This window comes from Peromyscus maniculatus, chromosome 5, assembly GCF_049852395.1.
Source record: "Peromyscus maniculatus bairdii isolate BWxNUB_F1_BW_parent chromosome 5, HU_Pman_BW_mat_3.1, whole genome shotgun sequence".
In the NCBI taxonomy this organism is placed as follows: domain Eukaryota; kingdom Metazoa; phylum Chordata; class Mammalia; order Rodentia; family Cricetidae; genus Peromyscus; species Peromyscus maniculatus.
In genome coordinates, this window is record NC_134856.1 from 67,697,565 (window position 1) to 67,713,875 (window position 16,311).

Sequence of the window (16,311 nt, forward strand, 5' to 3'; positions counted from 1 at the left end):
CATAGATGAAGAAGCACTTGAAAATCATTTTTAGCCATCTTTTATGCTTTTTGGATTTGAAATCAATTGGAAAGTTCTGCCAAGTCCATAGCTGTGAGGAATTCCCCCTGCTGAATCATGGTACCTAGCTGTTGTTTTAATCTTGAACAAAAGGTAGTCTATACAAAGTACAGACAATGCTACTGTGAACCCCTGAATACTCAGCTGCCCAGCTCACCAATTGACCAGGGCATCCTGACTGCCCATCTCCCTGGCTTTTAGGACAAATCTAAGGCAGCATGTCGTTTTCAGTCTGCCATCCTTCAACAGGACTTTAAAGACTCCTGACATTTCCTTACAAAGCTATTATACTATGTGCAACAAAACTTGAAATGCTATTGCTACCCAAACTTGATTGACATTCAGTTCACAGTGTCTTAGGGTTACTGTTGCTGGGATGAAACACCATGGACAAGGACAAGCTGGGGAGGAAAGGGTTTATTTGGCTCACACTTCCACATGGGTGTTCCTCATCAAGCACCAACTGTCCCAGTAAACCAAAGGTTTTACTTAAGTGGTTCGGGTCTCTTGTTCATCACAGCCGATTCTTCAGCTCCGGCTGACCAGACACCACAGATTCCTCATACAAACGGCCCGGCAGAGTCTTTGCTTCCCTGTGAAACTTCACAAGCCAGGCCTCCGTCCTCTGCACTGTTCTCAACAATGTCATCTTCCAGGCTCCTACAGAAGAGCCCACTAAGCTGTCCACACTCAAAGGCTTTGCTAACCCCAAATTCCAAAGTCCTTCCACAAGCCTCCCCAAAACAACATGGTCAGGCCTGTCATAGCAATACCCCACCATCCTTGTACCAATTTGTCTTCGTTAGAATTACTATTGCTGTGATACCATGCCCAGACCAAAACAGCCTGGGGAGGAGGGTGTTTATTTGGCTTACACTTCCACATCATTGTTCATCATCAAAGGAAGTCAAGGAAGAAACAGGGCAGGCAGAACCTGGAGGCTGGAGCTGATGCAGAGGCCGTGGAGGGGTGCTGCTTACTGGCTTGCTCAGTCTGCTGTCCTAGAGAGCCCAGGACCACCAGCCCAGTGGTGGCACTACCCTCAAGGGGCTGGGCCCTCCCCTGTCAGTCACCAGTTAAGAAAATGTCCTACAGGCTTGCCTACAGCCTGACTTTATGGAGGCATTTTCAACTGAGGTTCCTCACCCCGCAAATGACTTTAGTTTGTGTGAAGTTGACATGACACTGTCCAGCTTATGTAGAAACCTCAAGAATGTCTTTCCTACTTGGCTGATTCATACAGCCATGCAGCTACACCTTTCTTTCTCCCAACTCTTAGCCATTTACATACTTCACCCAGAATCAGAAATGTATTCTGGAAATAAAAACGTCTACCAGATAAATAAAAACCAAATAAAAACGTCTCACAGCCAGAGTTCCTGTCCCATCCTTTCCCTTGCAACCAAGTGACTCGCTTTTTGGTTGGCTTTTATCATTCAACACTCCCATTTTTCACAGATGCTCCACAGTGCATCCTCAAGAGTGCTTTCTCCTCCTGTGCAAGCGCTGTGGAGGATGCCTCGCTCATCTTCATCACTGTGCACACTGGGGACTGGTACCGGCTCTCCAATCGCTCCCACTGCCCTGGTCCACACTGGCCAGTACCACACTCTTTCAATCCACGAGACTGTGTAACTTGCTGACAGCCATGTTTATCTGACCATGTGAACATTAGGATCCACTTGTCTGGTTAGCTTTGAATGACTGACGTTGAATTGCAATTTAATAAATTCACTCAAAAAACATGAGATATTATTTTGAATTTTTCTATACTAGAACATGATTTTTTAAAGATTTTTTTTGTGTTCAACTTATTCTTTTATATAGTGTATTGTACATGGCATGTGTGCGTGCATGTGTGTACATGCATGTGGAGGCCAGAGGCTGGTACTGGGTGTCTTCTTCAATTGATCTCCACTTTATCTTTTGACACCCAGCCAGCCATGGAGTAAGAGTAAAAGTAAGATTACAGAAGTAAGAAAGGAAAAAGCCCAGAGGCAAAAGGTAGATGGAATAATTTAAGTTAAGAAAAGCTGGCTAGAGCAGGGCGGTGGTGGCGCCTTTAATCCCAGCACTTGGGAGGCAGAGCCAGGCGGATCTCTGTGAGTTCAAGGCCAGCCTGGTCTACAGCGTGAAACCCAGGACAGGCACCAAAACTACACAGAGAAAACCTGTCTTGAAAACAACTAAAACCAAAAAACAAAAAGAAAGCTGACCTTTCTCTAACATACAGCACTTTGCTGTGCTATTAAGCACACTGCAAAACATGTATTTATTGGATCACACTGCAAAACATGTATCTACTGGAGAGTTCTGTTGAAGAAGGTTTTTCCAAAGGTGATGGTGGGGGCTGCATGTACAGCAATGCATGCACAGTGATGCATGTGGCCACCATTCGGAGCACTGGACTTCCACCTGCCTGCTTGAACCTGTAGCATCTCTCCTCATTCACTCTCCTGTCACTCACGGCCTCCCAGCAGACTTCAGTCAGGTCAGGAAGCCTCTGTGACAAGAGCATCATGGCAATGGAAGCAGGCTGGACACCACTTCCCTGCTGCCCTGGACCTGCCGTTATCAGGCTGGGCCAGTGAAGACCAAACAAGCAGGTTGATGAGGTTGGTAGGGGTGGGGTGGGGAGTGTGTGTCCCCAGCCTTTCCTCGAATACATGTATGTATGTCCACCGTGTGCCTACTTGGCACCTGTAGAGGTTGGAAGAGAGTCAAAAACTCTGCCTGGAAGCAAAGTTGCAGCTGGTTGTGAATCATGATGTCGGTGCTGGGAACCGAACCCAGGGCCTCTAGAAGGCCTGTTTCAATCACCTAATTTCTTAAAATTCAGCGGTGCACTAGTTAATCCATCTCCCCACCAGTTCCCGTCTCTCCAGCCCCCTTTCCTCATTTCTGACCTGTGTCGGTGTGTGTGATGCGCCCCACCCACTCTTGTCTCTTCAGTTGTTACAGATCTCTCTACACAGCCCCTTCCTCAGGCTGGGCAGTTCCTCCCTCAGCCTTCTCTGGTCCCTTCCTGTCTTGTTCTGCTACCATCATCCTAGTTCAAGACTTGAACAACCGTATGGCCTCCCTGCTACCTCCAGACACCCCTTGCTCCACGCTACCTCCCCTAAAAGAAGATGTTTCATCATTCCCTGAGCATGCTGTGAGGATGGGGGCTGCACTCTCATGCATCAGCGCACTTGGCCCCTGCAGCAACCCTATGAATCTTGTGTTACTATAGTTTCCATTTTACACTGAGGGAATCAAAGCAGAGGTCAAGTTACTAGCTCATGTTCATACAAGCAGTGCCCAAAGGTGGTGCAGTTTGAACAATGCATTCCAGATTCCAGGTAATCCTGAAGCCAGACAGAAAACTAGTGAACCCTGTAAAGTAAATGACAACACTGGTCAGGGATCAGATGTGACAGTGGCCTTTTTGGGAAGCTATGATCTCTGTATAGCAACTGAACACACCTGGTCTGCTTTATCATCAACCAAACAGATAATTATTCGCCGCCTTGTTTGTGAATGTGAATATTTGCCACCCATTTAAATCATGGAGCTTTCTCAGCTAGTTCATCCAATTCAATAGTCAGTCCATTTCCCACTAATTCCCAAACACAGCCCTGGATTCAGCAGCAGATGGATTTCAGCTTTATTAGCAACACCTCCTGTGTTTAATTACTCATTTTGTTAACAGCTGAATGGGCCAGGCTGTGCTTGTCATCTACAGTGGAAGAACGGAACTGTCGAAAACAAAAACATTTCATTTCTTTCCTTCTGGACAGCTTTGAATGAATCAGGAGTGTTAGGAAGCACTTTAGTAACTTTAGTTTATTTAGTTTTAGTTGAAACAAAAAAATCAAACAGGCATTCAGCATTTATCCTTTCAGCTCACTCACTCATGTCCCCTTCATGAATTTTTTCATTCCACAAATATTTATTAAGTACTTGCTATGTACCAAGCACTAGGCAGCAACAGACACCCTCTACATTAGTCGTATCAAAGACATACAATAGTAAAACTTTTTTGTGGTGCTGGGAACTGAACTCAGGGCTCTGCACGAGAGACAAGTGCTCTACCACAGAGAAAGATATCAAGCCCTAAGAACATTAAGCTCTCTGTAGATCTGCTGGAAGATATATATCTTTAAACATCCTATTTGCAGGACATCTGCAAGCTCACCAGACTTCAAAGAAGGTCCACCCTGACCTCCTCAAGGCCTTCATGGCCCAGCCAGTTGAAACAGCAATCGCTGCTTTTTCTATGCAACTTGCCACATCATGTGACACCCTGTATCTCAACACAATAAGAGCAAATTCAGATTCAAGTAAATATTTATCAACGTGGTGGTTTCATATGGTGGGGTGGCTTATTCAACAAACCTCTACCAATTTGAGAAAACTGTATTTATGACTTGGGGCTAGTCAATTAAATGTTCAAATTACTCCAAAATCAAATAAACATAAAAAAACTGATACATAAGACAGATTCCAAAGAAATGAAGCCTCATACTAAAAACTTTATAGTATCATATTATGATTTACTATACTGCACTAATTTTTTTAATTGGGGAGGTGGTGTGTGTGTGTGTGTGTGTGTGTGTGTGTGTGTGTGTGTGTGTGTATGTGTGTGTGTGGTGCATGCTACTTGTGTGGTATATGTACTTGCTAGTGTGTGGGAAATGCTGTGTGTAAATGCACATATATGTGTGCTAGTGAATGTGAAATGCAGGGGTTGACATCAAGGGTCTTCAGTCATTCTTCACCTTTACCTTTTGACCCAGTGTCTTTCATTGAACATTGAAGCTCATCAACTTAGTTAGGATGACTTGCCACCGAGCTTCAGCAATCCACCTCTCTCTACACCCCCAGCACCAGGGTCACAGACATGTGCCACTATGCTTGCTCTTCTCACAAAACTTCTGGACTCTGGATCTTGATGCCTGCAGAATCGGCACGTTATCAAGGGGGCCATCTTCCTTGTCTAGCATTTTGACGTTATGCAACATATGATGGAGCACTGGACATATCACTCCTCTGCAGTCTGGAATCTTCAGTGTGTTAATGGCTTATCCCCCAGTGCTAGAATTAGGAGTGGCAGAATCTTTAAGGTCTGGAGAGCCAGTGATTAAGAGCACTGGCTGCTCTTCCAGAGGACCTGGGTTCAACTCAGCATCCACAAAGCAGCTCACTGTAACAACAGCTCCAGGGGATCTGATGCCCTCTTCTGGCCTCCAAAGGCACCAAGCATACATGTGGTGCACAGACATATGCAAGCAGGCAAAACACTCATACACATAAAATAAAATTAAAATTAAAGGTGGGGCCTAGTGGGTGGTAATTGGTTATTAGGGATGTAACCTCAAAGCAAACTGTGATACCACAATTTCTCTCCCCCTTTTTTTTTTTTATCTCCCTATGACAAAGTAAGCAGCTCTGGTCCATGCACAGGCAACCGGGCCAACTGACCATGGGCTCAAACTCCTGCCTCTGTGAGCCATGGGCTGAAACTCCTGCCACTGTGAGCCATGACAAACCTTTGCTCTCTGTCAGGCGGTAATCCCAGGTATTTCTTTTGCAGTGACACAAAGTTGATTAACACATGCCCCAAATATAACACTTTGGCATCCAGACTATTTTGAGCTAAAAGCAACCAAGAATCAATGTTGGAAAAATTCTCTGTCTTCTGCGTTGCTTTGCTTTTAATTGAAGAGCAATACATTGTTGAGTTCTCTCTCTCTCTCTCTCTCTCTCTCTCTCTCTCTCTCTCTCTCTCTCACACACACACACACACACACACACACACACACACACACACACACACACACAGAGGCACTTTGAAAGAAGAAATCAACGGGCATAGTGGTGTACGCCTTTAATTCTAGTACTCCGGAAGCAGAGGCAGGTGGATCTCTGTAAGTTTGAGACCAGCCTGGTCTACAGAATGAGTTCCAGGACAGCAACAGCCAGGGCTACATAGTGAGTCCTTCTCTAAAAAATAAAAAAATAGAAGAAGAAGAAGAAGAAGAAGAAGAAGAAGAAGAAGAAGAAGAAGAAGAAGAAGAAGAAGAAGAAGAAGAAGAAGAAATAATCAACTCCTAACCAGAGATAGAGAATTGGCCCAAAGTAAGTCAATATGGCTAGATTCAGTGACAGAATCCTTATCTTTCATTAGCTTTCTCCATGTATGTCCTATCATGGCATCACAATCTATCATCTCCTGAAGCCCAAACTCTCCTCTGAGCTTGGCTGCTTTTCTATGAATCCTGTGCACATAAAATATTAGTAGATTTAATAATGCTTTTTCTTGTTAATCTGATTTTTGTCAATTACATTTGCATATCCCCCTTCACATAACCATGAAGGAAAAGAATTCTTCCTCTCTGGCAAGAACATAGTGGGTCATGTGTCTCTCTGAAAAGCAACAGGTTATACCAGTAATATGTTATTCGAGTCTTTTGCTCAATCCTAAACTACTAGAATACAGAGTGTACCCAAGCAATGCTGCTGCTCTGTCTGCCAGGCTCACACAGAAGCCAAGTCACTGGCTGGCTCTAGCATATTCTCTCATGTCAAGGTCTTCCATGGGTGTGCATGTGGAACATGTACAATGTTCTCCCTGATGGTGCCTGGCTGTTTAGACTGATGTCAACCAGAGACAAGGGCAATTCATATTAAGAAATTCTGGCAGGCGGTGGTGGCACAAGCCTTTAATCCCAGCACTGGGGAGGCAGAGGTAGGCCTCTTAGTGAGTTCAAGGCCAACCTGGTCTACATCATGAGTTCCAGAACAGCTAGGGCTCCTTCGGGCTCAGTATTTTTATGAGGGAATGTGAGAAAAATCTTACATTCTTTTCTGTGTGCTCCCTATAGAACTGGCAGGAAAGGCAGGGCGAGTGTAGCCAAATTTTTACCAGCAAATTTTATTTAGAAACTGCTACCTGCAGTTTGGATAGTTTAAAATGTGGCTAAAATACAAGTACTAAAACACCAGCTGTCAACATCAGGCCACACAAACATGTCCTGCTAACCTCAGATCAGTGACAAAAACGGTCACAGATGCACAAGGCTGCTTCCGAGGGTTCACTGTAACCCAAGGTGGAAAGGAATGTTCTCATCCTGCTAGCTAATCCAGACCTCTTCAGGATGGAAGAATGCTTAATGCATTGGACTCTCCTCAGGGCTTTATAAGGAGCCAACAAGCCCGGCAGCTGCACACAGCTCAGAGGAGGAATCAAGACCTCAACTCATAATTCCTGGGGAAGGGATTTATGATAGTTTGTCTCCCGCAAGTTTGACTTAATGTCACAAAGCTTTGGGAAGGAAAGCAGCGTTCTGTGACTACAGCGGGCTGTTTGTAGCTCCCTGACAGCTGGAGACTCTGCTGAAGAGACAGGCATGGGCTCATGGCCTCAGGCAGGGCTTTTTTTTTTTTTTTTTTTTTTTTTTTTTTTTTTTTTTTTTTTCTGGATTAGACACTGCACAAAGAACAAGTCAAAGTGGGGTCAGACTGAAACTTTCCTCGACCCAGCTTCTCACAGAATCACAATGCCCAGCCCAGGCAGGACCCTCTCTAGCAAATCCCAAATGCCTTCTGGCTACTCATGTGTCATTCATCTGGAGAGACAGAACTGTTGGGCCTTTTCACACAAACACCAGGCTTCGTCCAAACCCTATCCTGCCCCTCTCCTCCTGGGATACAAATGTGACAGCCCTTCACAGTGCTGGGGGTGGAACCTAGGGCTTCGTGTATGATAAGCAAGAGCTCTCTCTCCTCTACCACTAACCATCGGTGAGCTATGACACACTAGAGACGCTTGCATGCCGAGAACAGGACAGTCGCACATGCTCTGAGGTCCCAGAGCACAGCAGAGGAGGGGATTTATACTAAAACTGGCACTCAAGACCCTGGTGGCTTTGCTATCACCTACGTGGCCCAGAATAGGTCCTTATGTTTGAACAGGAAACACTGTCACCCACAGAGCCCCTTAATCTGGAAACTCATCCAAGCAATGACCCGCAGGGGACCGACGGACGACATTATACATATTTACACGTGGCTCATGGTTTTTTAGCCATGTTTATATACTTCATTTGTTTAAGAATACATGTTTTAGGGCATTTCCAACACCACAGAAGAAATGTTTCCAGTGACTCCCAAGTCATAGTCAACGCCTATGTGAGAAAAACGAGGGATGTAAAAAAGTTCAGGATTGGGTGTAATTTGTTGGGTTGTCAAACTTAACGACTCTTCTGCTGAAATGACTTTGCTCAGTTAAAAGCTAAACTAACCAGATGTACGGCAAATATTTACAGTCTGGGTCAAGAGTGTTTACTCTTTGGCAGTGAGCTTTTAAAACAAAGGAGCTCTGACCAAAGATGAGCTGAAGGCAGCCGCAGCTGGTATCCAGAGCTCCCGGGAGAGCTGTGAACTCGCAGCCCTGGTTTGATAGGCTGCCAACTCACCTCTGCCGCACTCGGCAGGAATACCGATGATGAAGCTTAGCCTTCTGCGATGAGATCTCTTTTTAAAGGCCAGCGGGCACACACATACAATACGATATGGTTTCCCTCAGTAAGTCCAAACTCCCAAATTATTACCACGTTTCTAATTTTAAGTTTGAGTTAATGAATACCAAAGAACCTGAGGTTTGATTTTAAATTTTGCTCTACTAAAATTAAACTAGAACGTCACATAGTCTTTTCATTTTAGTATCAAGAGCAAACTACATTATTTCAAAAAAATGTCAGTACACACATTTCTGGTCAGTATTCATTGGTATGCACACATCTATGAAAATGTACACACACACACACACACACAGAGATAGCAGAGATTATCCAATTACTTTAACAAAAAGTAACCTCTCTCCACAAAGCAGAATAATGCCTAGAAATCAGATTTCGTGTTTCAGCACCTAAGAATTTCTAACTGATCACTTTCAGAATTAGCATTATTATGGAAGCTACCAGACCGGCGGGTGTGTCCAACCTTTTGACACCACATTGAATGCAATTGTCATCTACAAAGTCCACACTTGAGAACCACAAAATCAGGTCAACAACAACAACAAAGGAAAAGGTTCATAATATTCCCTATAAGTTTATAGTTTTGTGTTGGACCACATTCATAGATAGCCTATGGTCCATGCATGAACCACAGGGGAGACATGCCCGAAAGGTAGACTTGGACATATCTGTGTCTGAAAACTTATCTTGGCATCCATGGAAACCAGGAGGACTTACAGATATCCATGACTGTGTGGTTATGTCTTGACCTGCTAGCTGCAGAAGAAAAGAAGAGGCAGCAGAAGAAAAGAGAAAAGGAGAAAACAAGAAAAAAGGGAAGAAAAGGAAAAGGAAGAGAAGAGAAGGAAGAGAAGGAGGAGAGAAGAAGGAAGAAGAAGAGGAGACAGAGGAGGAGAGGGAGACAAAGAAGAAGGCTCTCCTTACATTGTCCCGAAATATTCACCACCCTTTGCACAAACCAAATATGGCCAAGTGGCAACTGGGTAGTCAACTGTGGTGGTTATTTTAAAAAGTCCATCAGCTCAACAGCTGGGCTGGAGCGTTTGTGATATGCAGTCACTAATCCATTTAAATCCCTGTATTCATGGATGCTGGATGCATGGGTTAAACTTGAGGAAGCAGAATTACCCCTCTTTTTCTTTTCTTCTTTCTTCATGAACTTAACAGAACAGAGCATTCTTTCTTTTTAAGTAACAGGAAAGTCCTGTATTTGGGGAAATACACTCTGATCTGGTTTGATTTTAGTCCAAAGGAATGGCAGCAGACACTTATCTAGATGAGACTGCTCAGAAAACAGTGTGGGGGCCAGCCTGACTGATGGGGAAGGCTTCAGCCCGAGGGGAATCTCCCGTGGAAGGCAACAGGTTAACCCAAAGCTAAGAGGGTTAAGAGGAAGGCGCATTTTAGACTGAGGGCTATAGGCATAGCTCGGTGGCAGGGAAGTTGTCTAGCACTTAGGAGGCCTTCCTTCATCCCCAGAACTGCAGGGAAAACAAAGGAGTCCGGGGGAGGGGTTAGTACTCAGACTAGGAGCTGCCACTAAGGTCCACGCCCAGTGAAGGAAGCAGCTGCCTGCAAGAGAGCACACACAAAGACAGCAGAGGAGAAAATCTTCATTCATCAGTTTAGTCTAATGAGAAATAACAGCCACTTCCCACAAACATACGAGCCCTAGAAACTGGATGTCTATTAGGCTTCCAAAGGACATCACGACAGCCCCTGGGCTGTATCCTCTGATGGGTTTGAGGGTCATAACCTTTAGTTTGGCTACCCTTCCGAATCCTATTCAGCCCTCAGCCTGACATTCCTACACTGCCCAGGAGTAGTTCTGTGCTTCTCTGTGGTGGGGTTCACTTTGATAATAAAGGTCATGAGTAAAAGCTCAACTCCCTCCTTCCTTCCCCGTCCCTCCCCCATCCCTCTGCCTCCTCCCCTCTCCTGGAAAGCAGCAATGCAGCTAACAGCTGATGTGGGCCAACACCTCATGACCAGCTGTGCGAACTCTGAGCCACATAGCATCTGTACAGGTCTGCGGTACGGAATCAGTTCTGTTTCCTGCCAGGTCTTCTGACTCTGCATACATCTGCCAGGTTTGGGAGCTGCTGTACATATTTGCAGAAAAATATGTACCACCACCACCACCACCTTCTTTTTGGTGGTAAAGTCCAGCCACCTCCAGCAAACCAGGAAAGTACTCCCACCAAGGCATTTCATCCATCCCCAGCCTATTACATGATACAACAGTGTAAGAACATGATGCTAGAACCCAGCTGCTTGCTGCTCAGGCCACCATACCAGCAGCAGCCTTCCCTCCACATAGATACCAGCAGGCAACCTACCAGCTAACAGACTTCCAGGTGCCAGGGTTCTTACCTGGGGAGGTGAGTTTGCTTCAAAGGGCATACTGGTGGCTACACTTTCTCCACTTTCCCTGCCTCCTGTGAGGGAATCGGGGAACACGGGCCGCAGGATTATGCTGTGGGACCACCCTATCCTCTAAAAGGCATAAGAAGAGACCCCATTTCTGCTACATGGGCATGGTTCTTCTCTTCAGAAATCCCACCATGATGCCTGTCTCTGGTGCTGGGGCCTGAACTCTCTTCAGAGCATCCATCAGATTGCCGTTTAGCTGTCTGTGCATGGCATTATTCACTCTCCTAGTGAATGTCTTTCCCCCCAAACCCATCTCCGAGTCCCCTTGAACTTGAATCTGAGACTTTTCAAGGCAGTATTCCCAAACAGCTGAACTGAGTGACTAAGAGATGAATACTTGGCAGGGTTGCCTCAGGCTGCCACCGACACAGGAGAGCATCTCAGCCATTCATTCCTATGACAGCCTGGCTTCCCCTGGACACCCTCAGCTCACAGCTACCAAAGGCTTTGAAAAGTTAGAGGCAAATACACACTGAAGATCACTTCCGCCAGATTTCCCCACAACCTTCAGCCCAAACAAGACATTAGACAAAAGCACATGCCGTGGACCACTTAGAGACCCTCATCCCCGAGTCCTTGAAGTCCAAGTGCTCCAGCCACGCTGCTCAATAAGGAGCTCTGCCCTGCGAGGCTGGCTTGAAGGCTTCAACTCAAATGTCATCAGTGCAGATGAGACTAAAGAGCAGACCTTTGCATGCATAATTCAGAATGTGGAAATGAACATTTAATGTGGTCAGGGCCTCAAAGGACCTACCAAACTGTATTCAGTTGCCCAAGTTTGAGAATGTGCATGTGTGGACCGGTGGGAATGACGGGGAACCCCCCAACTGTTCCTCTGATGTAATAAGCTTCGATTTCTTTCAAAAGCACACTATTTTAGATATTTCCTCTATAAACCCAGCATCATCAACTACTCGGGGTCCACAAATGGTACACGGAGGCTCTTTCGTTTGTTTAGGCAGACAGTTAATGCACAGTGCAACTTGCTCTTACTCCATTAACAGCCCCTGTAGCCAAGGCTGGCCTTGAATCCATGATTCCCTCACCCCTCCCAATGGCTAGGATTCCACCTGGCCACAATGGCCACATGTGCTGGTACCAGACAGCCACCTGGGGCCAGGAGACACACACACACACACACACACACACACACACACACACACACGACAGACCAGCGTCAATTAGTCAGTACCATCCACATAGATTAGCTGTACTGGCCAAGGCTGAACCAGACCCGTGGCATCCTAACCTTGATGAGGTTGTTAGGTGTGCCCTGGAAAGAGCTGCGAGGTGCTGGTGGGAGGGCCTGGCTTCTGGGTAGATAAACAGAGAAGTGTGACTTCAGCTGCTCCGAGTCACAGTCCCTTCAGGAAGAGTGACACAAACAAGGCGTTCCCCCTCCCTCTGATACTTGTTACACAAGCGATTGGAAAAAGAAAGGCTTTGGACAGTCTATGGGGCATTTTAAGTTTCCACAGTCTGTTCATGGGCTGTGTCTTAAAACATCTACTCAAGGAAACCAACCACTTACAGTGGTCATATCTGAGACACAGTTATCCTGCCCCAGGGGATCCACCAGTCTCTTCCTTTCTTTAAAAAGTTGATCTCATGTATCACAGACATCACCTGCGAGGAGGAGTTCTCCTGCCAGCCAGTGAGACGTTGCATGCATGGAAATGGGTTCAGAAAGCACTCATTAAAATACCAAGGAAATTTGTTCTCAGAGCTGAGAACATCCATTCACTAGCCCATTAGCACTTTCATCTGAGTGCCTAAATAAATTATAATTTACTTTTAATGAAATAATTATCTGGTGAAGGACAAACGATGAAATGTTTATAACCCCATGAGCCATCAGCCAAGCAGGCTCTTTCAGCATGTGCAAAATTAAAAAGAATCCTAGCACAACATAGGGAGACAGGGAGGGGTGTACACGTGTGTGTAAAACCCAAGACAGAGGTTACCAGAATTACCGTCAAAGGAAAAATGTGAAGAAAGCCCACAGATACAAAGTTTCAGCCATAAACTACACTTGCTGACTCTGTCGCTGACACACAGTAGTTTATCCCATGTGAGTGAACTCCTTAAATCACTTCAAAAACCCTCAGGCAAGCATGGCCTGCAAGCCTACCTGTAATCCCAGTTTCTTGAGAAATCTGGGGCAGGAGGATCACAAGTTCAAGGCTTGCCAGAGCTCTAAAGTAAGTCAAGATCAGCTTTGGCAACTGAAAAAAGTCATTACATTTATTTATTCTGTGGGTAGGGGTGGAGTGGAACGCCATCGCACACGTGTGGAGATCTGAGGACGACTTTGGGAAGTCAGTGCTCATCTTCCACCCTATAGGTCTGAGGGTCCGAACCCCAGTCATCGGGCTTGGTGACAAGTACCTTTCCCTCTGAACCATCCCTCCAGCCCAAGCCTGGGCAATTTAAAATAAAAAAGCAAAGGAAGGAGCTGTGGATGGAGCTTTGTGGTAGAACACCGGTCTCTCCTGCACAAGGAGCTTAATGCAACCCCCAGGATTGCAACAAGAAATAACAACATCTTCAGGCAGGGCTATTTTCACTTTTAATTTGGGGGACATTTAATAAAGCACTGGGATAAAGTCAGAGAGATGTAGATCCAATGCCTTATGTCTGTCACACCCTGGTTGGATGAGACCGCATCAACCTTTGCTCAGGAGTGAATCAGGATTTATGGACAGAAAACTTTTATGACAGCCAAGAGAACACAGATTACAGTAAGTCAGGGAGGGGCGTCGGACCTGCTCTTGCCTACACAAAGTGAGTTTTATAAAAGTAATGAGCACAGTCAGCGTAAGTTATAAAGAAACTGAATTACAGAAGACCGACAACGCAAACTCAGGGACGTGCAGTGGAGGTGTGTGATGCGATGCTTTGGTACAGAAGTCACAGAACTAGAGCAGAGGAGTGTGTGACTGGCAGGTAGGGGACATGGGAGATGCAAGTCAGAAGTGCAAGCTGCAGCTCCAAGGTGAGTCAGCTCTACGCTGCAGCAGACCTAACACCTGCATGGTCCAAGGTGAAGAAGGCCAGCAGGTGTGAGACCACACACTCTAGGAAACAGCCAGCTGTGTCCTGCTGTTCTTTCACAACATATGGACCAGTCCTCACACTCTGAAGTACTGGGAGAGTAGGGGTTGGTGGAGAGTGGCCCTAAGCCTGAAGGTCAGAGGCTGCGGAGAGAGCTGCCATCCATGCTGAGAATAGTTCTGCCCAACCCTGCTGTCTCTGCTGGGTTAGCTATGGCCACAGAAGTTTTTCACAGATAACACAAGTCCTTTTTTTTTTTTTTTTTTTTTTTAATTTTTTGAGACAGGGTTTCTCTGTGTAGCTTTGCGCCTTTCCTGGAACTAACTCTGTAGCCCCGGCTGGCCTCGAACTCACACAGATCCGCCTGCCTCTGCCTCCTGAGTGCTGGGATTAAAGGCGTGTGCCATCACTGCCCGGCAGATAACACAAGTCCTAAAGACGGGAGAGAGTTAATTCGGATTAGAATAAAGAAACTTTGAGTATTTCAATGTACACAAAAGAAGTGGTAAGAGCTCGGTCTGAAAAAAAGGGGGGAGAGTTCCCAATATAAAGGCCTGGAAACAGGGTGACCACAACAGACAAGGAACGGGGGTACTTGGAAGCAGACACAGCTCAGGACAGGAAGACCTAGCAAAAGCCTCCCTCCAGCCATATCTCACTTCCTCCTGCATCCTTTCTTGATCCACTCCATTGGCTTTCCTTCCCAGGAGAGCCCAAATATTTCCAGTCTCTGAAAGTTCTATATTACAGCATACAAACATGTAGAAGGGACCTTAGACGTCTTCTCGTGTGACCTTCATTGACCAGAAAGATGCCACTGAGGCCCAAAGGACAAAGCCTACACAGGTCACATGGCTCCCTCTACTCCAGCCATGGCGGTCCTGGAGGTCAAACATCTCAAATTTCAGACAGAATTGACTTTCTCTGCTGGGAGCAGGCCCCGAACTCACTTCTTGGGAGTGGTGAAGGAGCCCCAAACGAGCTGTCCTTGGCTCCACAACACTTGTTCCCCAACCCACCTTCTCCCCAGCAAGGTCCTTTTTGCTGATTTAAGATGAATCAGCTGCCAGAAAGCTCCAGAAAGCCTCTGGGGAAGCAGTGATATGAACCCAAATACTTCAGCTTTGCCATGGAGAGCCTGCTTAGAAATGATAAAAACAAAACAACAAAAACTCCCAAATGAACACACTGAGGCTCATCTCTTTTGGGAACCTCTTCTGTAGGTCTCACAGCGTTTTAGCGATCCTCATCTCCAGCACCACATTTCTAATCTCATCAAAGAATTTTCAAATATTCAGCACTTTAAATAAAACATGTATGAGATCATAAAGCCAAATGGCTGTGTGTCTTTGGCTAGAATGAATGTCTGGCAGAAACGAAGACTACAAGCACAATTAGGAGAATAACTACTCAACAGAACAACGAAGACTTCTGAATTTTGAATTTTGTTTCTCATTTTTATTTCTTTGTTTTTTGTAACGCTGGGATGAAATCCAGGGCCTCGCTCATGCAGGCAAGTGTTCTACCACTGAGCTACCCCCTCCTCCACCAAGCCCTTTTTTTCTGTCTGGCCTGATTCAAATCTATACAATTAACTGATTGAAAAAAAAAATCGGAAACAATACCTGCAAACAATCAAAGCGTCATTTTTATGTTTGGCAACAGCAACCACGAATGGTCTAAGCCAGACACAACACGGATGAGCACAGGGGAACTTCAAGACCATCACCTGACCCCTAGTAAAACAAGACTTGCTCACACTCAACAGCACCAAAATCCTAAGATGTGTCTACAAGAAAAGACCAGAACTCCTCAAAGGTGATGCAGCATATTTGACGATGAAAGGCCACTGCATTCCTTCCTCACTTTGCGTGGGAGTGTTTTGCCTTTGCGGAATGTGTAACACAGGTACAAATAAAACACGTGAACGCTTTGTATTTTTGTAAACTTCCTTACGAGTGTTTCAGAATGCCACGTTCACTTAAAACAGCCAAGTCACTGAAGCCTTAATGTCTCTGAGGACATACATAGGTTTTCTGTTCAGTGACTATGTGGCTGAACGCAAGTGACCAGACAACACTGAGCAATCAGAGCAAGAGTAAAATCCCATCAAGAATTAAGAAGCCTCTGAACAACCAAAACACTGAAAATCGCCGGTGTGAGGCTGGAGGAGCTGCAGTCAGTAACTCACTTGCTGTACAACGTGAAGACCTGAGTCAGATGTAGAGGCCAGTAACCC

General features: G+C 45.6%; 1 protein-coding gene across 36 annotated transcripts in view; it reads right to left on the reverse strand.

The window, feature by feature from the left end:
* Nucleotides 1-16,311, reverse strand: part of Svil (supervillin) — a 208,478-nt gene that overhangs the window by 111,722 nt on the left and 80,445 nt on the right. The window lies entirely within an intron of this gene.